Source organism: Myiozetetes cayanensis, unplaced genomic scaffold (genome assembly GCF_022539395.1).
Source record: "Myiozetetes cayanensis isolate MyiCay16 unplaced genomic scaffold, myiCay2020 scf22, whole genome shotgun sequence".
Lineage (NCBI taxonomy): Eukaryota > Metazoa > Chordata > Aves > Passeriformes > Tyrannidae > Myiozetetes > Myiozetetes cayanensis.
In genome coordinates, this window is record NW_026087434.1 from 7,562,249 (window position 1) to 7,580,462 (window position 18,214).

The 18,214-nt window shown below is 51.5% G+C and overlaps 1 non-coding gene across 1 annotated transcript; it reads left to right on the top strand.

Annotated features, from left to right (window-relative positions):
* Positions 1-6,170: 6,170 nt before the first annotated feature.
* On the top strand, positions 6,171-6,349 carry LOC126642212 (small Cajal body-specific RNA 16). The gene has a single exon (XR_007629396.1). It is a non-coding gene; the product is annotated as a small Cajal body-specific RNA 16 (non-coding RNA).
* Positions 6,350-18,214: the final 11,865 nt, after the last annotated feature.

Below are 18,214 nucleotides of genomic sequence, written 5' to 3' on the forward strand. Positions count from 1 at the left end.
AAGGATGACACTGGGAACCCAGATCTGCCACGGAGAGCCAGACCCCTGGCTGGTCTTGCCTCAGTTTCCCTCTTGGCATGCACAAGAGGGAAACTGCCTTCCCAGACTGCCTCCTGGCTCAACACGTGATTTTCTCTCCTCCCTGGGTCCTCTTGTGCTGGGCAGCAGTAACAAAGCCAGTAATTCCATCTGCAGGGAAGTCAGGAGCTCTTGGGTGGCTGTAAGGAAGATGGGTGTTGTGCTCTGGGAGCACAGCTCCAGATCCAGGAAGGTGACGTCCTCAGCATGCCAGGCTCCAGCTATTTGCAAAGGCAAGTTCGAGTCAAAACGATGCAATTTGAGTCTGAAGTGAAAATAAGATATGGATGTGGCCGATTTTGACATTTATAGCACATGTTTGTTATGCAAATTGGCCAGACTCTATAGGAATGCAACAGAAGGAGATTGCAAAGGGCACCAACTCATCCGAGGCATCTCTGCTGGAAGCGTCTCCTGCGTGACTGTGGCCGTGTTAAACAGTTTGTCGGGGTGGTGGGGAGGCAGCCAGGGGCACAGGGGCTCTGTGAGTGGTGGCAGTGACTGGCTGGGGATGGGGGACACTTAGGGATGTGGGTTTGACAAAGTAAGAGGGTGTCAGAACAAGCAGATGTCAGCGCTGGTCCCCAGGATGCAAATACAGAGGCATTTCCTTGGGATAATTTCAGCAACCAAAGCTCCTGGTCACACTTTCGAGGATACAGGGAGCTACCATGTGGAAAAACAAATGCTTTGGGGTATTTCAGAGTGTGGCTGCCTGAGCACAGAATACAAGGGACTGACACAGTCCTTTAAGGGTTGACATCTGTCTCTGCCCTGCCCAGCCTTCCTCCTGCTTACACATGGCTCTGTTGTCAAAGATGCTTATTTACCCCCAAAGTGCAGGCACACTAAACTGGGCAGTCTGGGGAGGACTCTCCATCCCACTTTGGGGTGTGTTTCAGCTCTGGGGAGAGGCCTGAGGATGCTGTTGTGCAGCATAGAGGGGCTCAGGGCTGGGCACAGTTAGACCATGCCTGAGAAGGTAGTCAAGCCCCATGACATAGTGGCTGCTGCTGTCTGCTGGAGAGGACAAACAACACCTGGTACAGCTGGTATGAGGGAAGCACAGCCCTATGGAATAGGGCCTGGCAGAAATTCTGCCACAGTGAGTTATTCTTCCAAAAAAAAAAGCCCCCAGTAGGTGGGAGGCAGCAGAGTGGAAGTGCTGCAATCAGCAGATGCCTGGCCACCACAGTGCTCCTCTGCAGGCCACTGGCTCTCAGATTTATCATCTTCGGGCTGGAGGACACCAGCCCAGCTGGCTCCATCTGAATCATGCACACAAACTGCCCAGCTGGCAGGCTGATAGGACAGAAACCTCCAGCTGGGGACAGTGATGAGTGCCTGAGAGAGAAAACATCTTTCCCCAGCACAGCTGGATTTGGTCGAGGATATTTCTCTACGAGCAAGTGGGTTTGAATAACAATTCGTTAGATACACAAACCTCTGCAACCTTCGCTGACAGCAGGAGATTGGGGGCAGAGGAGATGCTGATGGGAGTAATTCCAGATACAACTGAGCTCTGTGGATTAAGAAATTTTCACTTTGTTTTTTAGGTTAAGCCAGAGATCCCCGAGCTTTCAGCCCAGACACTCTGTGGCACCATGGTGGGAGGGACGTGTGCTCTGCAAGTGCCTTGGGCTCAGGTGTGCAGGTGACATGACCAGCCATGGCAGTCCCCACCCAAGGGGGACACTTGCATTTTGATCTCTGGTGGATGTATTTTCCAAGTGTGACATGGGCCAGGGTAGTGCCAGTCACTCCTGGAAGGCAGCAGGAACTGGAGCACATCGATGGTCCCACTCACTACAAGGACAATGAAGTGCTGGAGCGTGTCCAGAGAAGGGCAACAGAGCTGGGGGAAGGGTCTGGAGCACAGGTCTGATGAAGAGGAGCTGAGGGAGCTGGGGAGGTTCAGCCTGTAGAAAAGGAGGTTCAAGGGGTACCTTCTCACTCTCTACAACTCCCTGGACAGGAGGGTGGAGCCAGGTGGGAGTCAGCCTCTGCTCCCAGGGAACAAAGGACAGGATGAGAGGAAACAGCCTCGAGTTGTGCCAGGAAAAGTTTAGACTGAATACGAGGGAAAATTTCTTAACTGAAAGGGTTGTCAAGTCCTGGAACAGGCTGCCCAGGGCAGTTCTGGAGTCACCGTCCCTGGAGGGATTTGAAAGGCATGTGGATGTGGCATTTGAGGACATGGTTTAGCCCCATCAGGACTCACAGCGCTGTGTTCTGCCACGTTCCACAGCACAGCACCGACTCCAAACGCCAGAGGATCCAACCCCAGCATGACCAGGCTCCCAGAGCCACACGCTATTGAGCTCTGCTAATGCTGTTGAAAGACAGGGCAGCTCCAATTTGCCCAGAGCTGCTTGGTCGTAACGTGGCACTGCGGGGACGGGCTGTTCCCGAAACCACTTCTGACAGTGAAAGCATTTTGCCGGAGCGCAGCGAGAGAAAAACAAATTACTGTGGCATAAACGAGAAAATCCATCATCGGCGGGAAGAGGGGAGAATTGGTTTAAGGATCCACGTAGGAGACTGTGACAGTAATCACACAACAGCCCTTTAAATGTCAAGGGGGGTGAGCATGGTTTAATAGCAACCGAGACGCTGCCAAGCCGGGCGACGTGTAACAAAGCAGACGGATGGATAGATCTACCTATTATCTGCTCCCTGGAGAAAGAGAAGAGGGAGATAATTCAGGTTTGTGCTTGATCTACTGTGTAAATCTCAGAGAGGTAATGTTTTCTTTTATCAAAAAGGAAAAAAACCAAATAAACCAACAAAGAATGTTTGTTTTCTCAGCGCTGTCCCTGCCATCAGCCAGACAGCCCGGGCTCAGCTGTACGAAGGAGACACACAACGTTTACAGCTGGCCACAGCCTGGGCAGTGCCGTGCCCAGGAGGAATGAAATCCTGTGGGTGTGTGGCAGCCACTCAGGCACTTGGTGGGCCCATGGCTCTGCTGAGCAGCACTGTGACAAAGAGGAGACAAAAGGGGGGGCAAAGAGGGGCAGCAGCAGGCTGAACATCGGGCGTGAAATGCTTTTGCCTTCCCAAGTGAAATTCGTGAAAGGGTGTGAAAAGCTTTTGCTCTGCACACACAGTGCCCTGTGCTGCCCTGATGGGCTGCTGGGAGGGAATCGGTGGCTCTCCCCGTGGGGTGTCTGGGTGCTTCTTCCAGCTCCCTGCCAGGCTGGCAATGATAGGCAATGTTTGGAGGGTCTCAGAGCCCCTCTAGCTCGAGTTGGAAAAGCCCATCTCTTTTGTGAGGGTGCCAGCACAGGCTGGCTGGATCATCTGGCCCTTCAAGAAGCCTTGTGTGGCCATGGCACATGTGGCTCCAGGGTCCAGCCTCAGGTTGCAGGGCTCTTCCCCGTGCTCTGGGCACCTTCTGGCACCATTAAAGGATTCGCTGCAGTCACAGTTGGATGTGGTGATCTTGGAGGCCTTTTCCAGTCTGGACAATTCTATGGATCTGTAAGGGCAAAAGAACACTGAGCAGCACCCCTTCCAAGACAAAACCAGCAACACCTGAAAACCTGGGCTGTGTCGGGAGAGGGAATATCCCCTGGATTGTGAGCACTGGTCAGGGGGCAGCAGGGAAGGGCTTTGTGCTCTGGAAAGGGCAAGAGTGGGTTTTGCAAAGCCAGCTCCTCAGATCTGCACGCATTTGTGTTCTCATTCATCTCCTTGCATCACAATTCTTTGTGCAAAACGGGGATCGTGACCTCTGCTTTCACAGGGACTGGAAAGATGTTACTTAGCATTTGTAGAACATTCCAGCCGTGTATTTACAATCACCAGAAGAAAAATCACGCGGAAATGGAATATTTTAGTATTCAGAGCAGGCTCTGAGCGGTGCAGGCACCAATTCCTGGGGAACCAGAGTGCTGAATTACCTGCTCAGCCGGCACAGTGTGGGGCTGGGCTGGTGGGACAAACCTTGTCCCTGTGTCATTCCATCCCCTGGTTCGGATGTGCCAGCACTGAGAGGCCACACTAAGGTTTAATGGGCCACCCGAAAATGAGTGTTTGCTCGTGCTGTGGTGCTCGGCTTCACCAGCTGCTCCTCCCATCCAGGGTTTGCATGACTTAGACCTTTATGTATATTTTATAAAAGGTCTGCTAAAATGTGTTATTGCAGCAATAAACCAAGCTCTGGCTCATTTTTAATGAGCCATCAGGGAGCAAGTTATTGTTGGAGAGGTTTTCTTCTTCTGGGCTGTTTATACTGAAATGTCTTGGAGGGAAATTTTGTGATTAAATTTCATGAGTGAGGTACCTGTATTTGTGCTGAAAGCCTCTCACTTAGCCAGAAGGGGGGCTGTCAGAGCCACTGAAAGAGCAGCACAATTCAACATAAACAGGCGGGCTTGAAAACCTTCAAGAGAAAATTAGATCTAAAATACTGATTTACTGTGTATTAACTCGCCTGTAGCTTCAGCTCCAGCCAAGAACATTCTCTGAACATTCTGCGTGCAGAGATTTTGCCTTCTGGGGGAATATAATCATAGAATTATGGAACAATTTGGGATGGAAGGGACCTTACCCTGCCATGGGCAGGGACACCTTCCACTAGCCCAGGTTGCTCCAAGCCCCGTCGAACCTGGCTTTGGAAACTTCCAGGATGGGGCAGCCACAGCTTCTCCAGGCAACCTGTGCCAGGGCATTGCCACCATCACTGTTAAAAGTTTCTTCTCTATATCTAGTCTGAATCTCTCCTCTTTTAGCTTAAAACTGTTCCCTTTTGTCCTGTCGCTGCCTGCCCCTGTAAAAAGTCGCTCTCTATCTTCTTACCATCCGCCTTTAGGCACTGGAAGGGGCTCTAAGGTCTCGCTGGACCCTCCCCTTCTGCAGGCTGAACTCCCGCAGCGCTCCCAGAGCAGAGGAGCTGCATCCCTTAGAGCATCTCCGTGCCCTGCTCTGGACCAGCAGCTCCGAAACCAAACGGAGCGACACAGGCGTCCTATTCTCCGCCTCCCGCGAGCCGCTCCCGACAGTTCCCCCGGCGTTCCCTGCCTGCCCCAGGGCCGGGCTCATTCCCGGCCGATCCCGGGGGATCCCGAGCGGATCCCGGAGCGCCGTCCCGGCTGCAGTGCCGGCTCCCGCCGCGTAGGGGGCGCTGTCTCTGGCGGGCCGCGCTCCCCGCGCCGCTCTGGCCCGCGGGCCCCTCTCGGTGGGTTCCGGGCCGCGCTTCCGGCCGCGTGGCGGGCGGGGGGACACGGGGTGCGGGATTTGGGAGGCCGGAGGTGGGAACGGGGGATAAAGGTGGGAATGGGGGGATAAAGGGGGGAATGGGGGATACAGGGGGGAACGGGGGTGCTGGGGGAGGCACAGAAGGGGGGCTGGAGCACTGGGGGCAGTGAAGGGCTGGGGGCGGTGTGGGGTTCCGGAGGCGGGACTGGGGCACGGTGTGTGGGGGGGCTTGAGATGCCGTGGGAGGGAGGAGTGAAGTAATGAGAGGCAGGATGTGGGGTGGGGGTTACAAGAGTGCAGGGGGCTTGGATACGGTGATGGGGTAGTGAAGGCCTGAGGGGCAGGGTATGGGGTGCAGGATGGGCTTCAGTGGGATTGGGAGAGGCAGGGTTTGGGGGCTGGGACACTGGAGGGGTGCGGGGGGGCTGCTGGGGGGCAGCATATTGGGTTGTATGGGGGGCTGCAGTGTAGGGGGGTCGGTAGGAGGGCTGGGGTGCTGTGCAAGGACAGCCCTGGGCTGTGGTTCCTCCCTGGGGGAGGTGTTGGAGCCCACAGTGGGGTGTGGGTGTGGGGCAGGAGCACAGCGTGAGGGGGCTTGAGGTGGAGGGGGAGAGCTGAACTGGGCCCAAGGGGTGAGCTGTGCAGGAGCGAGGGGACTGCAGGATGTTCTTCGAGGCCAACAGCCAGACTGGACTGATGTTTTTTCCCGTGAATTTCGCAGAAGTTTTTCTGTCACAGGATTTCCTGCCGGGGCCTCCCGAGAAGCCGCAGCCCCCGATGGTGACGTGGGTGTGTGTGTTGGCACCTGGTGCTGCCGTTCCTGAGGGGAGGGAGGACCAGGTGAGTGGGGTGAGCCCCGTGTGTCCCTCCTGGGCAGGGGCAGGGGGTCTGTGGGCTGGGGAAGGGCTGCTGGGTGGCGGGGCCAGCAGGCCCAGCCTCGTCCCTGCCAGCCTGACCCGTGCCCGAGATCAGCTCCCAGGTGGGCTCCGTGCTGGGGCTCACCTGTGCAGTAACAGGTGTGAGCATCCATGAAGCATTTTGATGGTCATGTATGATACTGCATACAAAACCTGCACCCCCTGATCCAGGGGAAAGTAGGGTTTAGATTCTTTAGTGTATACTGAGCCTTGTTTTGAAAATCATGGAGCAAAATCAAACTGATGCTCTCTTGTGTGTGGAAAACAGAACTGGGGTATGTTTGTTCAGACATTTTTTTTTTTCACCTGATTTATCACTAAATAATATTTGAGTTCCAAAACTTTGTTCCCCGCTTACTAAAGAATAGGGATAAGGTGGTTTCTGCACTTGAGCAAATGTAAGGCTTTGTTGAAGTTGTGTACTTTGCTCTCTTGGTACATGTTTGGTTTCTCTCCTGCAGTGGGGAGGGTTCAGCTGGGGTCAGCTCAGGGGAAGGCCCGTGCTGGGAACCTGGCACCAGACTGATCCTGGCTTTGGCAAAAATTCCTTGCCAAAACAAGAAGTGCTTTTCCTGCTTTCTGTTGTTGTCGGGTGGGTGATCTGGCTCTGGTGAGCTGTTGGGAAGTGTTCATGGCAGAGATGCTACTGGGGGTGGGATGATGCTTCAGTTAACACTGATCCACAGGAGATGGGTCTGTGTATGAAAAGGCTCTCTGGCTGAACATCCTGGTTGTTTCTTTTCAGGTGGCTGGAACAGGAGATGGTTCTGCAGGAGGGTGAGAGCAGCCCCTGCTGCTGGTTTGGTTTTACCTGTCTTGGTCTTTTATGAGGAATGGTTTGGGTTGTAAGTGACCTTAAAGATCATGTAGTTCCAACCCCCTTCCTTGGGCAGGGACACCTTCCACTATCTCAGGTTGCTCCGAGCCCTGTCCAACCTGGCCTTGGGCACTTACAGAGATGGGACAGCCACAGTTTCTCTGGGCAGCCTGTGCCAGGGTCTCTCCACCCTCTCAGTAAAGATTTTTTTCCTAATATTCAATCTAACCCTGCCCTCTGTCAGTTTGAAGCCATTCCCCTTGTCCTCTCACTCCAGCCTCTTGTAAACAAAAGTCCCTCTCTAGCTTTCCTGTAGTTACAGAAAGCAGATTTAGGTATTAAACGGTAAACATAAATAAAATCCATTTCTCAAGGCTGACTTTCTTCCTTTCTTCAAATTTAATACTTCCTGCTGTGCATGAGTGAAGTAGAAGGACGCTTCACATGCTGCAGGTGTGTGTGCAGGCAGGCACAGAGCTGCTGTGCACACACAGCTGTGGCCTGGGCCCAAGCAGTGACACGCTGGAGGTGTGCAGTGCCTCAGTCCTGCTTTGGGGAGCTCTAGGGGGAATTGGATCCTGAATGGAATTCGGGAGTGCTGCAGGATTTGGGAGAGTCTTGGTGTGCCAAGCTCCCTCCTCCACTAGAGGGTGTGGAGCTCCGCAGAATCCTTGGCTTTCGCTGAAACTGGAAAACCGGGAGACGTTCCTTCCTTTAGTGGGATGCTCAGACAGCGAGGCCATGGTGGGATTACATCCCTGCTCTGTGCCTTGGCAGCAGCCCAGGCTGCTGGTGCATTATGCACTTCCCAGCCGGGCTCTCTGGGTGCTCTGTGGGACAGCCAGGAACTGCTCGTGGGCAGGGTCAGCCGTGGGTTTGATCGGTTAGTGCCCACCTCCAGTGTGGGTACCTGGGAGAGGATGCTTGCAGGGATCACTTGCACATGCCAAGTTCCCTTTCCTTCCAGCTGGAGACAGGTCCCAGCTCTGGGACAGTGAGGCCAGCGGGATCACCAGTGCCCTGAGCCTGCCTGCCTGTGAGATTCTCCATCCGAGGGGGTTGTTGCCAATGTGGTGACCCAGCTGAACTGGCACTGGTGTGAATTAACCCAAGATGAGCCGTTTGGAGAGGGCAGTGCCAGCAGGGAAGGGCAGCAAGGCTTGTGGAGCTGTGCAGGGATGGTGTTTTCTGCACATTGGTCCCTGCTCATCCCTCTCCATGCCTGGGCTTTGCTGTGCCTGATAGTGTCCTGCAGGGCAGAGCAGAAGGGCCCCAGAGCCGTGGTCGGTGGTGCAGCAGTGGTGCTCAGCACTTGCATCCTGGTGTGCTCATCCATGGCCAAGAGTGACTGTGGGAGGTGGGTCAGGGACCAACTGTATCCTCCCGTGCCAGATCCTGGTACAAAGCCAGCTGTGGAGCTCCAGCCAGGGTCATAACCCAGCCAAGCAAATCCTCCATCAGCTGAGCGTGAAACGGATATTTATGTGGGCAGCTCAAAAATAACAAGGAAGAAGGCAGGGGTGTTTGCATGGGCATTTGTGTTTTACCTGAACTGCAGGCAGGCCAAATCCCCAGCCCTGGGGCCAGGCTGGGATCCAGTCAGACCCTGTGGAAAGGGAGCAGGTCCCCTGTGGGCAGGGGAGATGCCTGGGCTGCAGCAGGCAGCTGCAAAAGTAGGGCAAGTCGGCGAGCAATGGGGAAGAAAACCTCTTTGTCCTTCAGAGCACGTCCCAGTGAGTGCCTTGCTGTGGCTGTGGCCTCTCCCCTCCCACTAAGCCCTCAGCCCCCGTAGCCACGAGGCCACAGTGCTCCTCCACTGGGTCAGTCCTTGAAAGCTGGCCGGGAACCAGCCCCACGCTGGGAGCCCAGCCCTGCTGCGAGGCTGCCTTCTGCTCTCCCCTCCTCTGCTCCTGGTTTGTGCTGAGGCTGGGAGAGCTGTGAGGTCTGTGCCCAGCTGGACCTTGAGCTGGGGCAGGAATTGGTTCACAGTGTCAGTGTGTTTTGCAAAGGGTTGAACTTTGCATTGTCAGAAGAGGAAATGTCTGTACTTACGCTCTGCTCTGTGCAGGAATTGCGAGTGTGCAGATTTGGGGCTGTGGCCACTTCTGCTGGGTAAATAGCCGGGGAAACTGCCTGGTTTCCACCTTTCCTCTCCCTCCACCACCCGCTGAGGTGGGTCTGGCAGCTCTCTCAGAGTGTGACATCTGGGAATAGTGCTGGCAACCAGCGGTCCAGCCCAGATCCTTCCAGTCAGCATCACTCAGCTTTAGTGAAGGTTCACCTCTGCTAAGAGGCTGCTTTTATCTGCTCCCTCGGGAGCTGTTTTTAGGTCTGGCTGTAGCACTGCTCTTCCTTCAGCAGCAGATAAATTCCTGCAGTCTCTGCTGGAGGGAGGGCACAGGCTGCAGGAAGGTCACGTCTGCTGTCTCACTGCCCTGACCCTGGGGAATGACAAGGCTGGGCTGGGCACAGCCTGAGCATCCCTCGGGCTCTCAGCTCCCACCAGAGCCATGGCAGATTGCGTGGCAGTTCCTGTCAGTCACTGTGATGATGAAGGGAGGGGGCAATCAAAGAAACCTTAAGAATATTTTTTTAAGCCATAGCTAAGAAATCTGCCACGGCTTCAAGTTGAACCTCCCAGCCAGAGGTGAGCAGGCTTAATTTGACAGCTATTTCTTAAATATTTTAAAAGCTGCCTGGAATAAACTGAATGCTTCCGAGTAGTGACCTAAATTCCGCTTGCTGTAAATTTCATTAGAAAGTGGATTTGTGTGCCTGCCAGGCCGCTTTGCAGCTTCATTGATCTGCCCAAACCATGTGCTGTGCAAGTGCCTTTCTCAGCAGATTTTTAAAGAACTCACTGCTGCATGCTGCTAGCCTGAAACGTGGCTTGTTTTCTTCCTTTTTCTCCCCTCTTCCTCTTTTTTTTTTTTTTTTCTTCCTGGTGCAAATGCATCATCTGTTTACTAATCACGGTGCATCGTTAGCTGCGCAGAGTCATCCCACGGGCTGTGTGGGCACGAATATAGCAGCTGGGAAGGAAAATGTCACTCTCTTCAGCTTGCTTGATGTGCTTTGCTCTCAGATCCCCATCCCACGCTGTGGAGGCCAAAGACTTTCGCAACCCTGGGAGCTGCCTGCAGCTCTCTGCTCTCCAGCAACGTCACCTGTGGTTCTGACAGCCCCTCGAAGAAGCCTCCTTTCCCTTCTGCTGTCCCCAAGGCGCTGTCTATCCCTGTGCAACCACGGCTTTGGATCTCGTGGAGAGGTGTGATGGTAGCACAGATGGCAGAGACTGAGCCTTACTAGGGAAAAAATGCCTGGAGAGATGTGGGAACGCCAGACCTGTGGATGCAGGAGCAACATGTTATCTCCCCAAGCCTGAGCAGGGTCACACAGGTGATGTCGAGTTCCCTTCCTGTAGCATGTTTGCAGCCCACCTGCCTGGGTTAAAGGTGGTGTGGGAGGGCTCCATGTAGCACCCCGGGACACAGGGCCTGTGCAAACCCACAGCTTCTCCCATGCTGTCAGACACAGAGCAACTGTCTGGGTGGGATGAGTTAATGGGTAAGGAGAAAGTAACGTGTCTCTGCAGTCCTGTAGCTGGGTACTCAGCCCTGCTGGATGTATTGGGAACCCTGGGCTGTCCCTGTGCCCCTGGCACTGTTTGCTCTGCATGGAGCTGATGCTCCTGTGGGAGCCTCCAGCCTGGGGACAGGCCATGTATCATCATGAAATCCACGTTTTTGAAGCCCTTGTCCTGTGTCCTTATGAGGAGGGGGCTCTCTCGGGCTGAGTTTTGGCAAGATATCGGCAAGGCAGATTCCAAGGAATAGCAGCCTTTCTGCTGCCTCCCCTTCCCCTTTGGCTGCCGGCACAGGTGATGCCCAGTGCTGGGATCCTGGCTGTGCTCTGCACCGGGAGAGGTGCTGCTTCACCTCTGCCCTAGGACTGGGATTTATTTTGGGAAGTTAAGCCAAAGGTCTGAACAAAGAGGCCGCAGCCCAGGCCAGCAGTGTGGGCTGTCCTGGGGACAGGGCCTTGCTGGCTGCCAGAACCAGACTAGAGCTAAATTAATTTCCCATAAATCTGAAATGCTCTGCTGGTTTCCCAGCCTCCCAGCATCTCTGCTGGAGTTGCCTGTTATTTATTTCCCCAAGGTCTGAGGAGATGTGCGATAAGTTTTGCCAAGGTGATGATCCAGGTCCATTTCCTTCCTGCTGACAAAACCCTAAGCTTCTCCTTACTCAGGCTCTTGATGTGGGGGTTTCTCCCTGGCACTAAGTGGCTTCACCTGTCCCCAAGCCTTGTCTGACCCAGTTGCAGGAAAGGCAGGGAGGAAGGAGAGCTGGAGGCAGGAGGTCTCCTGGCTCTCCCCTCTTTTGGTTTTGGGTAGTGTGGGTGGTTCAGCCCCTTCGAGGGGAGGCTCTGCAAGCTCACCTTGGCAGGTGAGCAGAGGCACTGGGGACTGTGCCAGCCTGGACATGGCTGGGTGCTGGGATGGCACTGGGAGCTTCCCTGCCCAGCACGGGGAGGCTGAAGCAAGTGCAGATCCACTCGTCAGTGCCAAGGAAAGGGCTGGTCAGGGTGTAGCTGCCGGGGAAGCTGGATTTAAATGTTGGGAGCATCACCGAAGCAGCTGTTTCTCTCTGCAACCCATGATGGGGTTAAGTGAAAAATGAAATTTATCTCCTTCGTTGTGCTTTCTCATCTCCGCCAACGGAGTGAAGATGGGAGAGGATTTTTTCCCTATATTTAGCTTTGGAGAAATTGCTAAAACTAATCGGCTTTAGGATTCTGGGTTCTCTCTTTTATTTTATCTTTTCCTGTCACTAAGACCTTGTCATGTGGCTGTGGACTGCGGCTCGCTGGCTGTCTCTGTTTGCTGGGCTTTCATGGAGTCAATTAATAACCCATAAAAATAACACCTCCAGCTGTTCCACTTGCAGCTGCCGGGCTGGAGTCTAATTATGGGGCCTTGGATCCCAAATCCTGCTTTGCATGTAAAAGTGCCAGTGAATAGGAAGAGGCAGAGGAGATGGCAATGCAAAAAAGGAATGAGGTTTGGGGTCTATTTTTAGCCTTTTCAAGCCAAATGTAAAAAGACCCTTAGGCTGCTTGTGTCCTGCTGAATCTGATCACATGCACAATATTGTTCCCATGGCACAGTGCAGCAGCCAGGGTGGGCTGGGGCTTATTTTTGGCAGTTAGCTTGCCTACATTTAAATCTCCTGGGTTAGTTTGAGCAGTGCCATGTTGTGGCTTACATCCACGTACTAATGGGTTTTTTGCAATCACCTCTGGTTCTCTGTGTGTTGCTGACAGTGTTGGATGTGTTCACAGCAGTGATGGGAAGGGAAGGCACGCAGCTGGTCACTCAGTGCATCTCAGAGTGGTGGTAAAGGGGTGCCCAGGCTCCCTCAAAAAGTCCTTTCCAACTCACTGAGATATAAAATTAATTTAGCTGGTGGATGGGCAATGGTCTCTCTCCCACCTCATTCTGTCTATTGTGCACCCTCCTCTGCTTCCCAAGCTGGGTGTGATCTCTGGGTGAACCTGCTGGGTTCTAGAGCCTCTGATGGGCTGCTGCTGCCTTGAGCCCCCCACTGCCATATTCACCTGCCTCTTGCCTCCTCCTGGGTGCCAAGACTCGTCCCCTTTCTTGCTCCCCACAGAAGTGGTGTGGCAAAGGCCCAGGAGGGCTCAGGTGCACAGGGGGTCTTGGGGAGGGGGCACAGACAAAGCACTGGCCTTGTCTCCAGTCTCTGTCCAGAGAGTTGTCCTGGGTCCTTTCCATCACTGGGCTCTTGTTTAATTCAGACTCAGCCTGGCTGTGACCAAAAGCGAATCAAACAGCTGTTCATTAGCTAATTTCAAATACTTAGTGGTCACACATTAGTCTGTAGCCACCAGCTGGAAACCACAACTGCAAATAGGCTTCCTGTGCTGGAGACCATCCCCTTCGTCAAACCAAGTTATTTTGAGACTGATACTGGAACCTGCCCTCAGAAAAAACTCCGACACCTCCCACTTGCACAGAGGTTGCAGAACCAGTGCTTGACTCAAAAGACAACTCCACCTCTTCCCTGTCTGCTCAGGCTCCCCCTGACAGCTACCAGAGCCAGGAGGTGTTAAACATCTCATCTCTCATCCCTAGGGAGATGGAGCCAAACTCTCAGGTTGTGTCCCTTCAGTGGAGCTCTGCTACCAGTTCACTCACCCAGGGACAGAGGATGCCATCAATCTGTTCAGCCTTGCCTAGCGAAGAGATTGCAAACGTGGCTTTCCGTCACGCGGTACATTAGCCAAATTAATTCCAGGACAGACAGCCAGTGGTGCTCGAGGCCCAGACAGATTAATGCTGCAGCCGTGTCAAAATCAGCAGAGCCGCTGCCTGCAACGTGCCAGCTCCCTGGACACAGCCAGCCTTCTGCTCAGCCATGCCCTCCTCCTCACACCTCTCTGGAGCGCTGAACCCGCTGGAATCAGTGACACAGACAATTCAATTGCAAGGAACATCTGTCTCTGAGCTGTGCTCCCATTCAGGCCACCCGCGGCCGCCGAGAGTGGGTGACATTTTTTATGCGTCTTGCTTGCTTTCTTTAATCTCCCAAACACAGGCCCGCCTGTGGAGGCGCAAGGAAGGTTCCTCCCCCGTGAGAAGGGAAAAGAAATTAGCCAGCAGATTGAGTGTGTATAGCAAATAATGAGATTGCCTTGGATACAGGACCAGAATTCATGCAAAGAATGATGCTGATCGGAGGAGATAAGCAGCATTTCTAGGGTCTGCAAGCAGCATCGTGAAACTCGTGTTTCTCCAGTTCTAAAACATGCTCGGATGAAAGCTGCCAGCACAGGCCTGATCCACAGACAGTGTGATTTAAAAAATAAACCCTGAAATAGCTATGCTGGTAGTAATTTTGGTGTGCAAGTGCCTCATAATGCCTCATTTTCCTCCAGGCACAGGAATAAGCTGAACAGATACAGGCACTGTGATGCTGGCGGAGCAGCAGCCACAAAGGAGGCTTGTCCTGACGGAGCCCCACTGAAAGGTGCTGTGTTTGCCCACAGGGTGCAGAGCCAGCACTGGTGGAGTCAGTGTGTCCTTTAAAAAGAGCTGGATTTGTGCAATACTTTTAATAATAAGTAGTTATTTCTTATTATTCCTCTTGTATTTAAAAAAAAAATAATAATTATCAACATGTTAGAGGCAAACGGGGACAAAGTCTCTACCTGGAGAGTGACCCAAGAGCTTGATTCAGTGCTTATTGCAGTAGCTGAGAATATTTGTACTGTCAGACTCATTAAAAGGAGGGATGGTAAACAGCCTTTGTTTTTATTTTTATAGGAAATTGACTCATCGTTGCATTTGCTGAGCCTCTTGGCTGAGACTGCTGTTTTTCTAAGCATTGACTGATCAGATCCTGGCAGTCCTTTAAGTCACTTACAGGGATGACTGGAAACAGGCTCTTCCTTGTGAGGTAGGTACCAGGAAGCTCCCAGGCAGTGGCACACAGACACACAGGTAAGTGTCCAAAGGCAATTAGAAAAGCTGGGCGTTCCCAACAATCCAGTGAACCCTTCCTTGCCCACAACTGTTATGAGCCTGACATCTTCAACAACAATAAAGTACCCCAGCAAATAAGTTATCACCCAAGTGTTTTCATGGGGGATAAGGGGAGAGTTCCATTTGATATTTTGGTTCCCCCCCCCCTGCAGTGTCTGAGGGATAAAATAATTGTGTGGAAGCCCCAAGGGGTGTTTCCTCTCCTCATGCTGCCCCGAGAAGACGGTGCCATCAGCCTTTCAGGTGTTACAAATACCCAACACAGGATTGGAATGTGTGTTGGATCCTATGTTCCACACAGAATATCTGCTCCAGCTCCTCATGCTTTAATTATTTCTGTACGAGCAGCCCCCCCTTGCACCACCTGCTCGCTTTTGTTTTAGCACCGCACGGCTCATGAGCAGCGACGCTGAACTCCACGCAGGGAGCCTTGGATGGTTACGGGCTCTGCAGGGAGAGCGTGTGGGTAAGGGCTGGGATCTGTGCCACACACTCATCCCGATTCATCTATTTCATGAATCAGGACTTGGGTCCTATTTGCTAATGCCTGTCTGCGTAACCTTTGCTATGTCAACGGTGCCTGTGCTCTGATGTCAGCTGCTGGACTCTGAGCGCTGGCAGCTGGTGTCCCTGGCCAGCTCCCAGCCTACAATTCAATTTTCCTACCAGTCACTTGAGAAGAGAGGAAAAAACATGTTTCTGCCTGTTTGTGGCATCAAAACATAAAGGGCTTCAGTTTACAAGGTCATTTAAGGCTTTTCTACAGCGTGACACACGGGAAAGTACAGATAAATCAAACAGTGGTATAAAGTTAATACACCTTCACTTACGGTGCACTGAACTACAGTAAACTAAGGCTGGTTTAATTCTGAATAAAAATCTTAGCACAAGAGTTTTATGCCTTCTAGGTATTGTACCTTAACATCCCCTCTCTGAATACAGGCCAGTCTGGAGATATTTTTACCCTTTTCCCAATCTTGTGAATAGTGGAAAATTACCACAGAGCTAAAAGGCAGGAGTGTTTGGGAATAAAGGAACCACCCACGAACAGAAGAGCTCCGGTCTCCTTTCTTATACTGACTTGCTGCGTGACTTTGTCTACAGCATTTTGTGAGCCTCAATATTTATACCTGCATATTGGGGTTATTAGTGTCTTCCCTGCCATTACAAAGGGCTTTAAGATTTTCAGAGGAATTTCTCCTCCTGTGTACCGTTTCCCCAGCACGGGCTGTCCAGGGAATGTACAAAAATATGTAAAGCTGATACAGATGAGCAGTCAGGTCTGTGTCTGGAGGGCTGAACTTGGGTGTCACAGTTAGTTCTAAGAGTAAAGGAGTGAAGGAATTCACACCTCCTCACATCCAGCACCACCAGGTTCTGTCTCCCTAGACTGACAAGGCAAAGAAAAAATTATGACACCAAGTGAAGTACCTGTGATGCATTAAATAATAACTCTGTGTAAACCAGAATCAATGTCCCCAGGGCACAGCTCTGTCCCATTAGCTGTTTGTCAGTCATCACGCTTATTTTAGCTGGGAATGGTATCATTTGGGACCTTTTTCATGGTTTTAAAGGTTTAGGAAGGAGGTATTTATTTCAATGTAGCCAGTGGTACATAAAAAATTCCACCGACTCAGATGGGACTGATTTGTTAGGGAATGGCTCTTGTAGCATTCTGTTTGTCTGAGCTCAAACTCTCATCCCTTTTCCACATATTTTAATAAACATACGGCATAGCAGCAAGGCCTTGAATGAACATGTTCTCTCTTGTCAAGAACTGCTGACAATCTCCTTTCTTTACTACAACAGCTCTGAAGATCAGACCTGCTGGACAGTAAGAAGTCAGATTTGCTTCACTTTTCTTCACTCCCTGGGATGCAAACAAAAGAAACCAGAGCAAGTTCCTGCCTGATAAAATTCCAGGGGCTTGAACCACATTCCAGCACGGTGAGGCGTTTTGAATCTTTTCTCGGTATACATCAGCCCTGCACTGCTCTCAGGCAACTGCACTTTAAGTTAGATATTATTAATTTTAAAGGTTTGACTACCAATAGTTCTCATTAATTGCCATGGCAATATTGCCTGAAACAAAATAGCAATTGCTTTGGGTTGTATAACCAAAGTTCCTAACGTGAAGGAATGCGATCCAGGAAAAGCGCTCAGATGGAGGGAACTGACCGACCTTGCATAACCTCCCTGGGGCCAAACTTCCCTTCCTATCTAGCAAGCTGCATTCCATTTTTTGCTGAAAATATTGAACAGTTTGCACTTTCAGCCTGTGTCCTCTGGGCTTCAGTCTCTAGCATGCCTTTCAGCTTTCCTGAAACGTTTCTCCCACACGATTATTCCTTTATATTCCTGCTAACGACGCATGGCTCGAGCTTCCACATGAGAAGATGTAACAGGGATATAAACGATAATAGAAAATTTTAAAACCATGTTACTTTCCTCTTCTCTGTTTCTATTGCTAAGATTATTATTTCTGCAGAAAACAGCTGAGACACCTACCATGATTGATTTAGACATTAAATTATGGAGTTCAATGCTTTCACTCTTTCAATAAACTCCAAATATCTTTAAAAGTTTCTCTTCTGGTTACATGGCCATTTGGTTAAGTAGAATAGTGGCAGTCAGTAAGAACTAAAACATTTCCCAGAATCTAAAGAGAGAAGTGTTATGAACAAAGAGGAACCTAAGTGGGTGTAAATTCCTCGCCCTGCTATGCCAGTAGGATTATATCTCAGGCTTTCAGAGCAGGAAAAGGATGTTACAGGCATAATGGCAGGGAATATCAATCAGATAACTCCATCTAATTACAGAGTTACTAGATTAACTAGTCAAGTTCAGCTACATGAAGGCAACTGGCCAAGTGCCACAACAGAAACAAGATTCAGAGGAACAATTTCTCAACACATTAAATAAGCTCTTGTAAGGACTAGTTTCAGATCAGACAACAGACTGTGCTTGGCTAAATTTAAAAGACAAAAGGTAAGAAAGAACAATAGCTGAATCCTTTCTTAATATTAACTACAAATTCAGCTTTCCTAAAGAAAGAATTGCACCTAAAGGACAGGAAAATGACACTGAATTTTAGTAGATTTATTTTCACAGGGAGTGAGCCATTAATAAAAGATGTTTTGCGTAAACAAAACACATTGATAGTGCTGTTGAAGGGGGCAGAGGCACAGGCCCCTAACTTTGAAGTCCTTATTTTAACACAGTTTATGATACTCTGGCACTGTACAAAACATGACTGTGTGCCATGTCCTGCTCCCTGTGTCCTCCTGCACTTGGGGTGTGTGTCTGGGTATGTGAGGGGGTGTGAGGGGTCCTCTCTTGAGCTTCCACCTGCAGAGCTGCCTCCAGCTCTGGGGGCCGAGCACAGGAAGGTCATGGAGCTGCTGGAGCGAGCCCAGAGGAGGCACCGAGATAATCAGAGGGATGGAGCAGCTCTGCTGTGAGGAAAGGCTGGGAGAATTGGGGTTGTTCAGCCTGGAGAAGAGAAGGCTTCAGGGTGACCTAATTGCAGCCTTCTAGTATAGAATCAGAGAATCACAGAATACGCTGAGTTGGAAGGGACCCATTGGGATCATCGAGTCCAACTCCAGGCCCTGTGCAGGACACCCCAACAAC